This window comes from Procambarus clarkii, chromosome 63 (genome assembly GCF_040958095.1).
Source record: "Procambarus clarkii isolate CNS0578487 chromosome 63, FALCON_Pclarkii_2.0, whole genome shotgun sequence".
Lineage (NCBI taxonomy): Eukaryota > Metazoa > Arthropoda > Malacostraca > Decapoda > Cambaridae > Procambarus > Procambarus clarkii.
Genome location: NC_091212.1, coordinates 31014887 through 31034578, shown reverse-complemented (window position 1 = coordinate 31034578; position 19692 = coordinate 31014887). Strand labels below are relative to the sequence as shown.

The 19692-nt window shown below is 42.2% G+C and overlaps 1 protein-coding gene across 3 annotated transcripts in view; it reads left to right on the top strand.

The window, feature by feature from the left end:
• Positions 1 to 2807: 2807 nt before the first annotated feature.
• LOC123769434 (putative fatty acyl-CoA reductase CG5065) overlaps positions 2808 to 19692 on the top strand; it is a 274956-nt gene continuing 258071 nt past the window's right edge. Inside the window, exon 1 of one of the 3 annotated variants that reach the window (XM_069308829.1) lies at positions 2808 to 2891. The gene's annotated coding sequence lies outside the window, so the exon portion shown is untranslated. Of the gene's footprint in view, positions 2892 to 13330; positions 13523 to 19692 lie in introns of those variants that run through there. The other 2 variants (XM_069308832.1, XM_069308830.1) reach the window with 2 other exon arrangements.

Below are 19692 nucleotides of genomic sequence, written 5' to 3'. Positions count from 1 at the left end.
TTTCTATGAAGCTTTTTAAGGGTATTTATTATGTTTAGTATATCACCTATGCACTTATTTAATAAGTCAATATTGACTATACGAATTTGCGAGAACGGGTTGCATCATGTTGACAGTGTTACTTCTGGAAGCCATGTTGATGGTGTTTCTTCATACTGAATAATCAAATATTTCAATTGCATTTAATTGCTAAACATTTGTATGTTTAACATTTACCCATAACATTGTGGACTATTTTCCATTTATTGATTTATTGCCATTTACTTGAACTAGTTACTATTATTTGCTTCAAGAAGTCTTGATACATGAAGCGAAGCAGAAGATAAGCCTACATAAAAGTAGACAAATGTTAAAAGTAGCAAAGCAGTTATTGTACGAGCAATGTTGATGATGTGAGAGGCAGCAAATTGGAGAATTGGTGTCAGTTTTTATATTTTAGTCAAAATCAACATCGAAATTTGATTTAAGGGGCTGCATTATGCGATTTTAAATGTTGTTTATTGTCAACCAAACTTTTTTTACTATTTGTATATAAGAAGGGCTGCAACTGTTCTACGTTTCAGTATCACACCCTAAATATAAAGGGAGGGATTTTTTTTTCCAACGAATTTTACACATTTTCAGTAATTCTCTACAACCACAAGTTTCAAATGAAATCATTTCTGACACTCATTTATTATATTAGCATATAATAAAGGATTTTTATAAAAAGTATTATCCAAAATATGTTTAGTTTTACTAATACAAGTAGTCAAAGTTCCCCAAAAATATATGTCAATATTTCATGTTTGCCAATGTTTATAAAATCAATAAATGAACTTAGGAATAAAGTGTTTTAAAAAGGTTGTAGAGACATTAACTCTACATATAAGGTGTAAATTTCATGTAAATTGAAAAAATGAGAGAGGTAATTTAGCTAATTGGCAATAAATAAGATCAAAGATTCAGCCACCTGTGGTTGAAGTTGACTTCAACCAATTTCTTCCAAAATTTGCATCCGTTTAGATAGGCTTACGTTCTGTAAGGCGTATAAGTTTCATGCAAATCGGCTGATAAAAAATTAGAAAATAATTCAAGAAAAAAATCTAATTTGATTTTTTGTTTGGAAATTTTTTTGGGTCAAAACTAAATATTAAAATACTTTATTATATGCTATTGTGATAGCTTAGAGTCATAGACATGATTTCAGTTGACACTTGTGTTTGATGTTAATTTTTGACCATTTTGGAAAAATTTTGACACAATTCAATATTTTTTTCTCCCTATTTATGCGACGATGCTGAGACTTGGACCAGTTGAACCCAATTTTATATACAACTAGTCAAAGAAGTTTGATTGAAATCGAACCAGTTTTCATTTATAGCATATTTTCGTAATACTTAAGCCTTATCTAAATGCATTCATTTAAAAATAACCAAAACAACCTTATTACTTTATGGCAAAAGCATGTTTTAAGCATATGGCTTTTGCATAATAAGTATTATATATTGTTGTCAGGGTGACAATGGACTGCTTGTATATCTAGCAACCGTCAAGTTTTAATCCTCCATTTATCCTAGTGTATTTCATTAAAACCTATTTCTGCAGCTACAACTAACTGGGCAAAGTCAATTAAAATAAAGACAACAAACCACCACCACCTCTCACTTGTGCAAAGTTAATGGGAAGGCACCTGAAACTGTTAGAATATGTAGCATTGTATTTGCTCAAAGTGAAATATAATACCAGTCATGTATAATACGAAAACAAAAAGCTTTATCATTCTACAGTACAATTTTTTTAAATATTGAAATATTAATGAGGAAATCAGTAGGAGCCATGAGCAGGATTTGAATCTTTGCTCTGAGTACTCCCAAGCACACACCTTAGACCACTACACCACGACATGGTCAAAAGCAATGCAACCTGGAATTCAACTGAAACCTGTAGCGGCCCTGAGGCTTCAACTGTAGCTAAGTCAGGGTTTTCATGCATTGCCTCCATGCACTCTGGAGAGTGATGTGGTCTAGGAGTTCACCTCCAATGCTCTACATGTTGCATTGCTTGCTGATCATGTCGTGGTGTAATTGTCTAAGGCGTGTGCTTGGGAGTACCCAGAGCATAGGTTCAAATCCTCATCATAGCTACTACTGGTTTTCTCATTGATAAATCACGTTGATGTGATTTCTTTGTGAATTGGAATATTTGGCTTGTTTGGGGAACTATGGCTATTAGTCATTGAGATGCAAGTCTCGTCCAAACCATATAGTACTCAGAAGACCTGCTGGAGAATGCGAAAGATGTAGTTCACATCTTTACATAAAATACATAAGTGTTGGTTTTTATCTCATGTTATTATGTCTGTGATAAGACATTACTATTACTTATTTTTACAATTGTTATTTTGATGTAATGTTAAAAAAAAAAGTCGTGCAAGTTGGGATATTATGAACAGCTAAAAAAAACGTTTGAAAAACTCTCTGGAAAACTAAACCCTCATCTCAGACTACATAGGCACCATTGGGGTTCTGAATAGCCGATCTTTGTTAAAATTGCATGAGGGGTGAACCCCGACCACCCTATGACACTTAATAAAATCATAAATGAAAATGCAAATTTCCGCGAGTCCAGCCTCAAATTTTGGATAGACAGAGACACATTCTTCTCTACATAGATTAAAACAAAATCATGGTGGCGGGTGCGTGTATGGTTGCCAGGGCGATAGTGCATGGTTGCCAAGGCAACGAAAGGGTAGATATATATTAGTAATAATATATATAATATGAGGCTGGGGGCGGGTGAATGGTTGTCAAGGCAACGGGGGTAGTGCGGGGGGCGAGCCACAGATGGCGGTGGCGAGGCTGCTGCCGGTACCACCCCAGGAGCACCGTGTCGTCTGCCACCTCGCTCCGGTAAGATCACACTACATGCTGTTCTTAGAGCCTTTAGGGTGAGGGGAAGAGTGTGAGGGAGGGTAGGAGTGGGTAGTGAGGCGGTGTGAGGGTTACTCATAAACTGAGACATGAGACAAGCTGTGGGAGCCCGGGGAAGGTGGGTGGTGTGACAGTAACGGTGGCGGTAATCAATAAGGGTGTTCCGTCCTCAATCGCTGTTTATTTCTCGATTGTTTAAGCTTTCGAGTGAGTGGAGTGATCCCTGGGGCGTAGGTGAATGTGGTGGGTGTGGCCGTCAGTAAGTATGGTGGGTAATAACGAGGAGATATTAAAGAGTGTGTGGGAGTAAGTGGGTGTGGAGACACGGGACGTCAACCGTTAGTTTGGTTGGCTGTTATTTTGGCGTGTGAATCAGGTGTGGGAGGCAGAACACCAGCACACGACCCTCACCCTCATATCTCATCATTCTCCTCTGTTATTCTTGCTAACCATCTCAGTGTGAGCCGTGAGAGTAGGGGGGTGGGGCTGGCGCCATGTCACACCCCCCATACTACTCTCTCTCGCCGCTGTTGACAAACCAGTGGAAGAATGCAGGTGCATAACGCTGCATGTCCCTGGCTGGTCACCGAGCTGTGGGCCATGTTGGCTGGGTGTCTGTGTCGTGGTAACGTGCAGCTGGGTGTCTGTGTCGTGGTAACGTGTAGCTGGGTGTCTGTGTCGTGGTAACGTGTAGCTAGCTGGGTGTCTGTGTCGTGGTAACGTGTAGCTGGGTGTCTGTGTCGTGGTAACGTGTAGCTGGGTGTCTGTGTCGTGGTAACGTGTAGCTGGGTGTCTGTGTCGTGGTAACGTGTAGTTGGGTGTCTGTGTCGTGGTAACGTGTAGCTGGGTGTCTGTGTCGTGGTAACGTGTAGCTGGGTGTCTGTGTCGTGGTAACGTGTAGTTGGGTGTCTGTGTCGTGGTAACGTGTAGTTGGGTGTCTGTGTCGTGGTAACGTGTAGTTGGGTGTCTGTGTCGTGGTAACGTGTAGCTGGGTGTCTGTGTCGTGGTAACGTGTAGCTGGGTGTCTGTGTCGTGGTAACGTGTAGTTGGGTGTCTGTGTCGTGGTAACGTGTAGCTGGGTGTCTGTGTCGTGGTAACGTGTAGCTGGGTGTCTGTGTCGTGGTAACGTGTAGCTGGGTGTCTGTGTCGTGGTAACGTGTAGCTAGCTGGGTGTCTGTGTCGTGGTAACGTGTAGCTAGCTGGGTGTCTGTGTCGTGGTAACGTGTAGTTGGGTGTCTGTGTCGTGGTAACGGGTAGTTGGGTGTCTGTGTCGTGGTAACGTGTAGTTGGGTGTCTGTGTCGTGGTAACGTGTAGTGGCTTGGGAAATCCTGTCGACGGCCAAGCTCTACCTGTCCCGTATTTCCTGTCACTCAACTGTCAACTGACCGCTCTCGTATCCCTCATACAAATATATACAGTACAACTTTTGCCATGTATTTCCCTTGTAGCTAATTTAAAACTTATTCATATAAGTACAATTCCCGATTTTATTCCCTCTCAATCTTGCGTCCCCAAATTTAAAGGACTATTCATATATTTTTTCAAATAAAGGTAAAATTACGTTAATTTTGAATTTAATTTGTTGTGGTGATAGTATTTGAGGAGCTTTGTCCCAGGTGCATGTATCAGTGTGGGACCTTAGGTGCAGTTATTACCTTACACGGTGTGACAGTACTGATCTGCTCCAAGCTGCTTCCCTTCTCTCTAATACCTCACACTTCACACACCATGATGCTTGGCCTACTTCACATGCCATCATATTAGTCATGCCGTTATACTTGTCATACCATCATGCCTGCCATACTGCTGTGCTTGTCATGCCTGCCATACTGCCGTGCTTGTCATGCCTGCCATACCGCCGTGCTTGTCATGCCTGCCATACTGCCGTGCTTGTCATGCCTGCCATACTGCCGTGCTTGTCATGCCTGCCATACCGCCGTGCTTGTCATGCCTGCCATACCGCCGTGCTTGTCATGCCTGCCATACTGCCGTGCTTGTCATGCCTGCCATACCGCCGTGCTTGTCATGCCTGCCATACTGCCGTGCTTGTCATGCCTGCCATACTGCCGTGCTTGTCATGCCTGCCATACCGCCGTGCTTGTCATGCCTGCCATACTGCTGTGCTTGCCATGCCTGCCATACTGCCGTGCTTGTCATGCCTGCCATACCGCCGTGCTTGTCATGCCTGCCATACTGCCGTGCTTGTCATGCCTGCCATACTGCCGTGCTTGTCATGCCTGCCATACCGCCGTGCTTGTCATGCCTGCCATACCGCTGTGCTTGTCATGCCTGCCATACTGCCGTGCTTGTCATGCCTGCCATACTGCCGTGCTTGTCATGCCTGCCATACTGCCGTGCTTGTCATGCCTGCCATACCGCCGTGCTTGTCATGCCTGCCATACCGCTGTGCTTGTCATGCCTGCCATACTGCCGTGCTTGTCATGCCTGCCATACTGCCGTGCTTGTCATGCCTGCCATACCGCCGTGCTTGTAATGCCTGCCATACCGCCGTGCTTGTCATGCCTGCCATACTGCCGTGCTTGTCATGCCTGCCATACTGCCGTGCTTGTCATGCCTACCATACCGCTGTGCTTGTAATGCCTGCCATACTGCCGTGCTTGTCATGCCTGCCATACTGCCGTGCTTGTCATGCCTGCCATACCGCCGTGCTTGTCATGCCTGCCATACCGCCGTGCTTGTCATGCCTGCCATACTGCCGTGCTTGTCATGCCTGCCATACCGCCGTGCTTGTCATGCCTGCCGTGCTTGTCATGCCTGCCATACCGCTGTGCTTGTAATGCCTGCCATACTGCCGTGCTTGTCATGCCTGCCATACCGCCGTGCTTGTCATGCCTGCCATACCGCTGTGCTTGTAATGCCTGCCATACTGCCGTGCTTGTCATGCCTGCCATACTGCCGTGCTTGTCATGCCTGCCATACTGCCGTGCTTGTCATGCCTGCCATACCGCCGTGCTTGTCATGCCTGCCATACCGCCGTGCTTGTCATGCCTGCCATACCGCCGTGCTTGTCATGCCTGCCATACCGCCGTGCTTGTCATGCCTGCCATACCGCCGTGCTTGTCATGCCTGCCATACTGCCGTGCTTGTCATGCCTGCCATACCGCCGTGCTTGTCATGCCTGCCATACCGCCGTGCTTGTCATGCCTGCCATACCGCCGTGCTTGTCATGCCTACCATACCGCCGTGCTTGTCATGCCTGCCATACCGCCGTGCTTGTCATGCCTGCCATACCGCCGTGCTTGTCATGCCTGCCATACTGCCGTGCTTGTCATGCCTGCCATACTGCCGTGCTTGTCATGCCTGCCATACTGCCGTGCTTGTCATGCCTGCCATACTGCCGTGCTTGTCATGCCTGCCATACTGCCGTGCTTGTCACGCCTGCCATACCGCCGTGCTTGTCATGCCTGCCATACTGCCGTGCTTGTCATGCCTGCCATACTACCATGCTTGCCATGCCGCCGTGCTTGCCATGCCGTCATGCTTGACAGAGCTGTCATACTTAACGTACCGTTCCACTAGCTATACTTAATATACAATCGAAATTATTGTCACACTGTATGACTACTTGTAATGTCTCACTCAGTGTAGTACATTTCCCTTAGTCATGCTTATGCACAGTTACACTCAATACAGTCGTACTCAGTGCTTAAGCAGCAACAACACTGGTTGACAGGCAGGCAGACATAGCCAGGCAGCTAGACACTTGACAATCAGCTAGACACTGACAATCAACTAGACACTTGACAATCAGCTAGACACTGACAATCAGCTAGACACTGACAATCAGCTAGACACTGACAATCAGCTAGACACTGACAATCAGCTAGACACTTGACAATCAGCTAGACACTGACAATCAGCTAGACACTGACAATCAGCTAGACACTGACAATCAGCTAGACACTTGACAATCAGCTAGACACTGACAATCAGCTAGACACTTGACAATCAGCTAGACACTTGACAATCAGCTAGACACTTGACAATCAGCTAGACACTGACAATCAGCTAGACACTGACAATCAGCTAGACACTTGACAATCAGCTAGACACTTGACAATCAGCTAGACACTTGACAATCAGCTAGACACTGACAATCAGCTAGACACTGACAATCAGCTAGACACTTGACAATCAATGAGACACTTGACAATCAGCTAGACACTTGACAATCAGCTAGACACTGACAATCAACTAGACACTTGACAATCAACTAGACACTTGACAATCAGCTAGACACTGACAATCAGCTAGACACTGACAATCAACTAGACACTTGACAATCAACTAGACACTTGACAATCAGCTAGACACTGACAATCAGCTAGACACTGACAATCAACTAGACACTTGACAATCAGCTAGACACTTGACAATCAGCTAGACACTGACAATCAGCTAGACACTGACAATCAGCAGACACTTGACAATCAACTAGACACTTGACAATCAACTAGACACTTGACAATCAGCTAGACACTTGACAATCAGCTAGACACTGACAATCAGCTAGACACTTGACAATCAACTAGACACTGACAATCAGCTAGACACTTGACAATCAACTAGACACTGACAATCAGCTAGACACTGACAGTCAGCTAGACACTGACAATCAGTTAGACACTGACAATCAGCTAGACACTGACAATCAGCTAGACACTTGACAATCAACTAGACACTTGACAATCAACTAGACACTTGACAATCAGCTAGACACTGACAATCAACTAGACACTTGACAATCAACTAGACACTTGACAATCAGTTAGACACTGACAATCAACTAGACACTTGACAATCAACTAGACACTTGACAATCAGCAGACACTGACAATCAGCTAGACACTGACAATCAGCTAGACACTGACAATCAGTTAGACACTTGACAATCAACTAGACACTTGACAATCAGCTAGACACTTGACAAACAGCTAGACACTGACAATGAGCTAGACACTGACAATCAGCTACACTTTACAAACAGCTAGACACTGACAATCAGCTACACTTGACAATCAACTAGACACTTGACAATCAGCTAGACACTGACAATCAACTAGACACTTGACAATCAGCTAGACACTGACAATCAACTAGACACTTGACAATCAACTAGACACTTGACAATCAGTTAGACACTGACAATCAACTAGACACTTGACAATCAGCTAGACACTTGACAATCAGCTAGACACTTGACAATCAGCTAGACACTGACAATCAACTAGACACTTGACAATCAACTAGACACTTGACAATCAACTAGACACTTGACAATCAGCTAGACACTGACAATCAGCTAGACACTGACAATCAACTTGACAATCAACTAGACACTTGACAATCAGCTAGACACTGACAATCAGCTAGACACTGACAATCAACTAGACACTTGACAATCAGCAGACACTTGACAATCAACTAGACACTTGACAATCAACTAGACACTTGACAATCAGCTAGACACTTGACAATCAGCTAGACACTGACAATCAGCTAGACACTGACAATCAGCTAGACACTTGACAATCAGCTAGACACTGACAATCAACTTAGACACTTGACAATCAGCTAGACACTTGACAATCAGCTAGACACTGACAATCAGCTAGACACTGACAATCAAGCTAGACACTTGACAATCAACTAGACACTTGACAATCAGCTAGACACTTGACAATCAGCTAGACACTGACAATCAGCTAGACACTGACAATCAGCTAGACACTGACAATCAACTAGACACTGACAATCAACTAGACACTTGACAATCAACTAGACACTGACAATCAACTAGACACTTGACAATCAGCTAGACACTGACAATCAACTAGACACTTGACAATCAGCAGACACTGACAATCAACTAGACACTTGACAATCAACTAGACACTTGACAATCAGCTAGACACTTGACAATCAGCTAGACACTTGACAAACAGCTAGACACTGACAATCAGCTAGACACTTGACAATCAACTAGACACTTGACAATCAGCTAGACACTTGACAAACAGCTAGACACTGACAATCAGCTAGACACTGACAATCAGCTACACTTTACAAACAGCTAGACACTGACAATCAGCTACACTTGACAATCAACTAGACACTTGACAATCAGCTAGACACTGACAATCAACTAGACACTTGACAATCAGCTAGACACTGACAATCAACTAGACACTTGACAATCAACTAGACACTTGACAATCAGTTAGACACTGACAATCAACTAGACACTTGACAATCAGCTAGACACTTGACAATCAGCTAGACACTTGACAATCAGCTAGACACTGACAATCAACTAGACACTTGACAATCAACTAGACACTTGACAATCAACTAGACACTTGACAATCAGCTAGACACTGACAATCAGCTAGACACTGACAATCAACTAGACACTTGACAATCAACTAGACACTTGACAATCAGCTAGACACTGACAATCAACTAGACACTTGACAATCAACTAGACACTTGACAATCAGCTAGACACTTGACAATCAGCTAGACACTGACAATCAGCTAGACACTGACAATCAGCTAGACACTTGACAATCAACTAGACACTTGACAATCAACTAGACACTTGACAATCAGCTAGACACTGACAATCAGCTAGACACTGACAATCAGCTAGACACTTGACAATCAACTAGACACTTGACAATCAGCTAGACACTTGACAATCAGCTAGACACTGACAATCAGCTAGACACTGACAATCAGCTAGACACTGACAATCAACTAGACACTGACAATCAACTAGACACTTGACAATCAACTAGACACTGACAATCAACTAGACACTTGACAATCAACTAGACACTGACAATCAACTAGACACTTGACAATCAACTAGACACTTGACAATCAACTAGACACTTGACAATCAGCTAGACACTTGACAATCAGCTAGACACTTGACAATCAACTAGACACTTGACAATCAGCTAGACACTGACAATCAGCTAGACACTGACAATCAACTAGACACTTGACAATCAGCTAGACACTTGACAATCAGCTAGACACTGACAATCAGCTAGACACTGACAATCAACTAGACACTTGACAATCAGCTAGACACTTGACAATCAGCTAGACACTGACAATCAGCTAGACACTGACAATCAGTTAGACACTGACAATCAACTAGACACTGACAATCAACTAGACACTTGACAATCAACTAGACACTGACAATCAGCTAGACACTTGACAATCAGCTAGACACTGACAATCAGCTACACTTGACAATCAGCTAGACACTGACAATCAGCTACACTTGACAAACAGCTAGACACTTGACAATCAGCTAGACACTGACAATCAGCTAGACACTTGACAATCAGCTAGACACTGACAATCAGCTAGACACTGACAATCAACTAGACACTTGACAATCAGCTAGACACTTGACAATCAGCTAGACACTGACAATCAGCTAGACACTGACAATCAGTTAGACACTGACAATCAACTAGACACTGACAATCAACTAGACACTTGACAATCAACTAGACACTGACAATCAGCTAGACACTTGACAATCAGCTAGACACTGACAATCAGCTACACTTGACAATCAGCTAGACACTGACAATCAGCTACACTTGACAAACAGCTAGACACTTGACAATCAGCTAGACACTGACAATCAGCTAGACACTGACAATCAGCTACACTTGACAATCAGTTATAGTGCCAGACGAACAATCAAAGATAAACACCGTCCAAGACAGCCAGGCAATATTAGTAACCGAACAACGTTTTGTTTGGTGAATATGTTGAGTTTTTTTTTTGTTTCTCTGTTATTTATCAATGGGATCACGACGCATGTGTGATAAATACGGTAGGCCTATGCGAAATGAGGAACAATTTTTTTTTTTATAACGAGTTGTTCGTAATGTTTGTATTAATGTAAGTGAACAATTAAATGTAGATTTGTTCGTTTTCGTCATCTGTTGTTCATATAATGAGAGATTAAGTAAAAGTGTTGATGTAAATATTGTGAAATATTTGTTTTCACTGAACACTTGTGGAACGATTTTGCAGGCCATAAAAGCAATAAATACACCGTGTGACTATACGCTTGCTAGAGTGAAATTTGCACTGTAAGTGCTGCATCACTTGCATCATCACTGTAAGTGCTGCATCACTTGCATCATCACTGTAAGTGCTGCATCACTTGCATCATCACTGTAAGTGCTGCATCACTTGCATCATCACTGTAAGTGCTGCATCACTTGCATCATCACTGTAAGTGGCTCCGTCTAAGGTATACAAATAACTTTGATATGGTAGATCAGCTGGACTTATTGAAGTAGACTTTTCCCTGGAGGTACTAGAATCGTGTGTACAGAAGTTTCTTGGTAACGTTCTAGCGTGTAGAATAGTTCCTTGGTAACTAGTCACACAATAAACGCATTAGGTGTACTATGGTTAAAAACGTACGAATTTAAGTACTTTATTTCAATTAACGATGTTATAGACTAAAGCCTCATCGTGGAGAGGTTAAGCAGGTTGGTGTCTTTTTGTTAACACAGTGTCACGATAAGAGCTTACACATTGTACGCATGTCACTCCCTGAGAACGGGCTGGAGAGATGTTCATGCACTTCCTGATCCCATTATGTGCCTTTGTACACATTTCTGTTACCGCCCACAGGATGGGTATGGGGTACATAATAAATAAACTAAACTAATAAAACTGTAAGAGTAGTAAATGTAGGCTATAACATATAAATATTACGTAAATGACACTATAATTAGTTGGGTAATTAGTTCACCTGGTTTACAGTTTCCATCCAGTGGACAAATGTTTGCAAACGACGTTGTTTCAACATTGATTTAACGTTGCTTCAACGTTATTTGAGCATATTTTGCCCAGTAGGTTCTTTAGTTTATACCAAAATTTGAATAATTTTCTGGCGTCTTCGTCTTTACTTCACTCACAAATATATCCTGGGTAAGGGTTTAGGTACGTTTCCTTATACCTGATGCCACTGTTCACGTAGAAATAAACAGTGGAGCTGGGAGTTTGACAACGCGTGGGTTGCATCCCGTGGAGAAGGTAGCCCTTGGCCCAGCTGTGACCGCGATAGGCCTAACAGGCTTCCTCTTCCCGATAATGAGAAATTACACCTTATGGTTTTGCCAGAAAATGCTATTGTGTAATTTTTAGTTGCGGTGTCTTGAGCGATATTTGGGGAATGCCTTTGTGAATTAGATTGAAGTTTTCAAAACTAACGAAAGACGAATCCCTATTGCTACATGACCCACTGGAGGTACATTTTAAATTATTTTAACACTTTATTTCCAGTTGAAGGCGACACTCTGTGAAATAACCCTTAAAACAAACTAGCAGATCTACACAACACTTTCTACACAGCCTCATGCCAGGAGACATTTTCAAGTTTAACAAACTTTATAATATTCGGGTTTTTGCCACATACGACTCGATTCAAATTCCTATGTTTTATTGCATTTAATTAAGGCTAATCAATATATTATAATTTAATTTTTAAAACAATTATCACAAATTCTTTTTTACTTGCATGAAGAGTGAAATAAAATATATAGAGTAGTGAATATCGTTGATATATGTTTGCATAGTACTAGAGTAGATATTACCAGGACAAGATTAATTTAACCTATGTATACCTGAATTTAGATGAGGGCCACTATTTCTCTAGTGGCCATAACAGGAATATTAAGCCGGCGGCTTGTTAAAAAATTGATCTCATTGTTCCTGAGGATTTTTCCAACTGGATTTCGAACTAAAATTCCTGCCCGGAACGCTTTGTGTAATAGTGGCTTTAGGCATTGTATGTACTAACTCTGTCTATAAATCTATCAATTTTTGTATAATCTCTTGTATGTATGTACTTTACCTGAATAAACATTTGAATTTTGAATTTTTGATAATGTCTAGGCATTTACGGCTTTGGCGAGTAGTCGGTTTCAAGGGTTTATAATTGAATGGGTGAAAAAGCATTGTATGGTGTGATAGAAACGACTGTGTCTATCCTAGAGTATGCTTGTTGAGCTTGTATCTGTTGCCCCCCTGTATGCGTGACTTGACCTTTAAAGAAGTGGGCTGTATTAATGTCCTCTTAACTTGTTCATTATTTAAAGGTCTGGAGGAGAGCAGGTCTGTCATATTCGGTAGTGTATATGATTATTTGTTATACATGTTTTCAACAGTTGAAGAACCATTAGCGCTTGATGCAAACTGAGTTAAGCTTCCAGAAGACCATGGAAGGTTTTTGTTGTTGATATGATCATGGTGTAGTCTTGAAGGGGCGAGTGACTGACGGAGATAATAAGATTGAGACGTCTATATCAGCACATGTCAGTGATACCTGGTGTGGTTGAGTCCGACCTTTAGTGTGTGTGTGTGGTGGGGCCTGGACCTTGTGCTGATGCCCTTCGCCCACGGCTGACAACCATTCCCGCTCCTTCAGCCCTTCCATCCATATCTCTAGCCACTCTTGGTGCTCCATCTGCACTAACCGCTCCAACTATCCCAACACGCTCCTGAGCCTCGCCACGCCTTGCGGAAACATAGTAAGGTAAACATTTTCTCACGTGTGATAGAATACTTTGCCGGCAAGCAAACCTCCTTTAATAAGAAGGTAGAGTTGCATCACGTGTAATGATCAGATAGAGCTCAAGGTTTTGCTTCTGTATATATATTTTATATAAAGATTACACCCTTGCTCTCTCTCTCTCTCTCTCTCTCTCTCTCTCTCTCTCTCTCTCTCTCTCTCTCTCTCTCTCTCTCTCTCTCTCTCTCTCTCTCATTTATAAATAAGTTAACACATATCATTAACCAAAGATCGTGGACTCGATTTCTGCAGTGAAAGGAACGTGAGTCAATTTTCTCCTTTAATTTTGGTCGCTCAAATTCCGGAGGTGGTCTGGATGATTGCATTGATATCGTTGTGGTGACTAATTAAGGCTGGTGGGCTGTTTGTCGTAAACATTTCTACGTCTATGGCTTGGCTCAGTGTATGTTAGTGTGTGTTAGTGTTCATGTGTAGGCTGTGCTCTCTACAATGGTTCCCTACCACAAATGTAGTCTTAGTCGTATGGTGCTTGTTAGTATGAATGCTTGGGTGGGGGTTTCTTAGTATTTCTAGCAAGCTCTTGCCTAAGCTATGTAACCCTTCATACAGTGAAGGGTAGCTACCTGCTGCTTAAATGCACAAGTACCTAAACATGTTAATAAGAAAAATTATTGTGTTGGTCGTGCGCATACTGTGTGTGTGGGCTTGTAATTAAATTTTGTCAATAAAGATGTTAATAATAAATAAAGGTCGTGTTTGCCGTACATATAGTGTATATGATGGTGTTACTAGTATAGTGTGTGTGCATCTTGAACACATACACACACATACACCGGGGGCGCCGGTAGCTGTGTGGATAGCACGCTGGACACGCAATCCTGTGGCCCAGGTTCGATTCCCGGCGCCGGCGAGAAAATATGGGCAGAGTTTCTTTCACATTGATGCATCTGTTACCTAGCAGTAAATAGGTACCTGGGAGTTAGACCGCTGTTACGGGCTGCTTCCTTTGGGTGTGTGTGGCTGTGAAAAAAATAGTAACAGTTTATTGATTGACAGTTGGGAGGCGAGCCGAAAGAGCAGAGCTTAACCCCCCCCCCCCCACCCCCACACACACACACCTTCTTGATTGGGATAAGAGGCAAGGTCCTCACCCAGGACCTCACTTGGGTACTGGCGGCTGTTAATTAATCCCCCTAGACCTCCACACTCCTCCACCCTCCTTGTCTATCACTCTCACACACACACACACACACACACACACACACACACACACACACACACACACACACACACACACACACACACACACACACAAGATAAATCACGACTGTTGATACTGGGGGACTTCAACTTTAGAGCAATAGACTGGGAGGCCTATGAAGCAAGAACGGAGGACTTTTGGACATGCAGATTTGTGAACCTCATTCTGGAGACATTCTTGTATCAACACATAAAGCAAGCCACAAGAATGAGGGAAGGAGATGTACCGTCAGTACTGGATCTAGTATTCACCAGGAAAGAAGAAGAGATTTTTGACATCCAGTACCTTCCTCCCTTGGGAAAGAGTGATCACGTCCTGTTAGACATTAAATATGCTTTAAGATATCATCTAGAAGAAAATGGGGACATTGAAACAGTTGATAAACTCGATTTAAGGAGAGGCAACTATGGGGAACTTCGAAATTTTTTTAATGAGTGTAATTGGACAGAATTGTTGCTAGGTAGGGAAGTAAATGAAATGTATGCCAAATTTTTAAAACTATACGAGGAAGGCACACAAACATTCATACCAAAACAGAGATGCAGGGCCAGAAAACAGGATTGGTTCGACAGAAATTGTGAGAGGGCAAGAGACCAAAAGACACAAAAATGGAATCAGTATAGGAAGAGGCCAAACCCCCAAACATACCAGCGATACAAAGATGTGAGAAACAATTATACAGCAGTAAGGAGAGAGGCAGAAAGAAATTTTGAAAAAGGGATAGCAGATAAATGTAAAACAGAACCGGGCCTATTCTTCAAATTTTTTTTTTTTTTTTTTTTTTTTTTTTTTTTTTTTTTTTTTGTGAGATATATACAAGAGTTGTTACATTCTTGTACAGCCACTAGTATGCGTAGCGTTTCGGGCAGGTCCCTGGAATACGATCCCCTGCCGCGAAGAATCGTTTTTTCATCCAAGTACACATTTTACTGTTGCGTTAAACAGAGGCTACAGTTAAGGAATTGCGCCCAGTAAATCCTCCCCGGCCAGGATACGAACCCATGACATAGCGCTCGCGGAACGCCAGGCGAGTGTCTTACCACTACACCACGGAGACTGCATGAATTCATAAACAACAAATTGCAGGTAAAGGATAATATCCAGAGGTTGAAAATGGGAAACAGATTCACGGAAAATGAAAAGGAAATGTGTGAAACATTAAATGAAAAGTTCCAAAGTGTGTTTGTACAAAATGAAATCTTCAGAGAACCAGACACAATAAGAATTCCAGAGAACAACATAGAGCGGATAGAGGTGTCTAGAGATGAAGTGGAAAATATGCTCAAGGAGCTCGGTAAGAACAAAGCAGTTGGCCCAGATGGCGTTTCACCATGGGTTCTGAGAGAATGTACACCTGAGCTCAGCATTCCTCTTCACCTGATCTTTCAGGCATCCCTGTGTACAGGAATCGTAGCAGACGTGTGGAAACAGGCTAACATAGTTCCAATCTACAAAAGTGGCAGCAGGGAAGACCCCCTCAATTATAGACCTGTATCATTGACAAGTGTAATAGTGAAAGTATTGGAAAAGCTAATCAAAACTAAATGGGTAGAACACCTGGAGAGAAATGATATAATATCAGACAGACAGTATGGTTTTCGATCTGGAAGATCCTGTGTATCGAATTTACTCAGTTTCTATGATCGAGCCACAGAGATATTACAGGAAAGAGATGGTTGGGTTGACTGCATCTATCTGGACCTAAAAAAGGCTTTCGACAGAGTTCCACATAAGAGGTTGTTCTGGAAACTGGAAAATATTGGAGGGGTGACAGGTAAGCTTCTATCATGGATGAAAAATTTTCTGACTGATAGAAAAATGAGGGCAGTAATCAGAGGCAATGTATCGGAATGGAGAAATGTCACAAGTGGAGTACCACAGGGTTCAGTTCTTGCACCAGTGATGTTTATTGTGTACATAAATGATCTACCAGTTGGTATACAGAATTATATGAACATGTTTGCTGATGATGCTAAGATAATAGGAAGGATAAGAAATTTAGATGATTGTCATGCCCTTCAAGAAGACCTGGACAAAATAAGTATATGGAGCACCACCTGGCAAATGGAATTTAATGTTAATAAATGTCATGTTATGGAATGTGGAATAGGAGAACATAGACCCCATACAACCTATATATTATGTGAGAAATCTTTAAAGAATTCTGATAAAGAAAGAGATCTAGGGGTGGTTCTAGATAGAAAACTATCACCTGAGGACCACATAAAGAATATTGTGCAAGGAGCCTATGCGATGCTTTCTAACTTCAGAATTGCATTTAAATACATGGATGGCGATATACTAAAGAAATTGTTCATGACTTTTGTTAGGCCAAAGCTAGAATATGCAGTTGTTGTGTGGTGCCCATATCTTAAGAAGCACATCAACAAACTGGAAAAGGTGCAAAGACATGCTACGAAGTGGCTCCCAGAACTGAAGGGCAAGAGCTACGAGGAGAGGTTGGAAGCATTAAACATGCCAAAACTAGAAGACAGAAGAAAAAGAGGTGATATGATCACTACATACAAAATAGTAACAGGAATTGATAAAATCGACAGGGAAGATTTCCTGAGACCTGGCACTTCGAGAACAAGAGGTCATAGATTTAAACTAGCTAAACACAGATGCCGAAGAAATATAAGAAAATTCACCTTCGCAAATAGAGTGGTAGACGGTTGGAACAAGTTAAGTGAGAAGGTGGTGGAGGCCAAGACCGTCAGTAGTTTCAAAGCGTTATATGACAAAGAGTGCTGGGAAGACGGGACACCACGAGCGTAGCTCTCATCCTGTAACTACACTTAGGTAATTACACTTAGGTAATTACACACACACACACACACACACACACACACACACACACACACACACACACACACACACACACACACACACACACATGTTCCCCCCCTGGGGGAACAGGTTGTGGAAGCAAATACTATTCATACTTTTAAAACTAGGTATGATAGGGAAATGGGACAGGAGTCATTGCTGTAAACAACCGATAGCTGGAAAGGCGGGATCCAAGAGTCAATGCTCGAATTGACTGCAAGCACAAATAGGTGAGTACACACACACACACACACGCGCGCAAAGAAGATCTATATGGGACTAATAGAACAAGAACCCGGCAATGTGATGTTATAGTGGCCAGAATAGTGGTAAGACACTCGCCTGTGTCTAAGAAGGTGTAGTGGTAAGGCACTCGCCTGGCGTTCCGCGAGCGCTTTGTCATGGGTTCGTATCCTGGCCGGGGAGGATTTACTGGGCGCAAATCCTTAACTGTAGCCTCTGTTTAACTCAACAGTAAAATGGGTACTTGGTTGTAACAACGATTCTTCGCGGCAGGGGATCGTATTCCAGGGACCTGCCCAAAACGCTACGCTTACTAGTGGCTGTACAAGAATGTAACAACTCTTGTATATATCTCAAAAAAAAAAAAAAAAAAATACCCCTGGGATATAGACGTATCTGGCAGCTTTCTCAAAACCCAAATGTCGAGTACACAATGTGTCAACTTTGTGAAAGAGAAAACATGCACTCTCTTGAACATTATATTGTAGAATGTCCCATATTGACTGACTTTCGCCCTCCTGGGCTAAGGTATGCTGAACTGTGTAATTACTATATGAGTACTGGAACACTTGATGATATATTGGACTTGTATCCAAGATTAACCATGTAATATATCAATTATACAATGTATGTATGTGATGTAACTATATAACCTGAGCTTGTAAAAGCACCTTCATCACCTTCAGTGATTAAGTGCTTAATTGCACACTAGTTTATCAGCTTTCTCACCCTGTCAGAGTAAAAGACAAATGTATGTGAATGCATGTGTGTGTGTGTATATATATGTATGTATATATGTATATGTACGTATATGTGTGTGTGTGTGTATGTATATGTATGTGTATAAATTGTATATGGAAGCTGATCAGAATTACATTTCACCTTTGTAAATGCACATTAATGACACTATGTAAAAGACACATCGAACACTTTATGTAGGGCATACGTAAATCTGTGTATCTATGTATTTACGTATGTAGGTTAGTTTAGCATTTTAAAGCACCGAATCACCTGTGGTTGATTGGTCAATAAACCCTTTAACTATATGTTTAATACATCTCTAACCCTGTCCATGGAGGACAGAAGAAAATGTATATATGTTGGTTAGCATTGTAAATGTGTGGCCACGTCTGTGGTAGAAAAAAATAATAATAAAAAATAAAAAAAAACACGCACAAAAAAGAAGAAAGACTTGGGGGTTGATATCACGCCAGACCTGTCTCCTGCAGCCCATATCAAGAGGATAACATCAGCGGCATATGCCAGGCTGGCCAACATAAGAAAGGCATTCAGAAACTTGTGTAAGGAATCATTCAGAACTTTGTATACCACATATGTCAGGCCAATCCTGGAGTATGCAGCACCAGCATGGAGTCCATATCTAGTCAAGGATAAGACTAAACTGGAAAAGGTTCAAAGGTTTGCCACCAGACTAGTACCCGAGCTGAGAGGTATGAGCTACGAGCTACGAGGAGAGACTATGGGAATTAACCTCACTTCGCTGGAAGACAGAAGAGTTAGGGGGACTTGATCACCACATTCAAGATTCTCAAGGGAATTGATAGGGTAGATGAAGACAGTATTTAACACAAGGGGCACACACACTAAGGGACACAGGTGGAAACTGAGTGCCCAAATGAGCCACAGAGATATTAGAAAGAACTTTTTTTTAGTGTCATAGTGGTTGACAAGTGGAATGCATTAGGCAGTGATGTGGTGGAGGCCAATGCCATACACAGTTTCAAGTGTAGGTATGATTGACCCCAGTAGGCTCAGGAACCTGTACACCAGTTGATTGACAGTTGAGAGGCGGGACCAAAGAGCCAGAGCTCATCCTCTC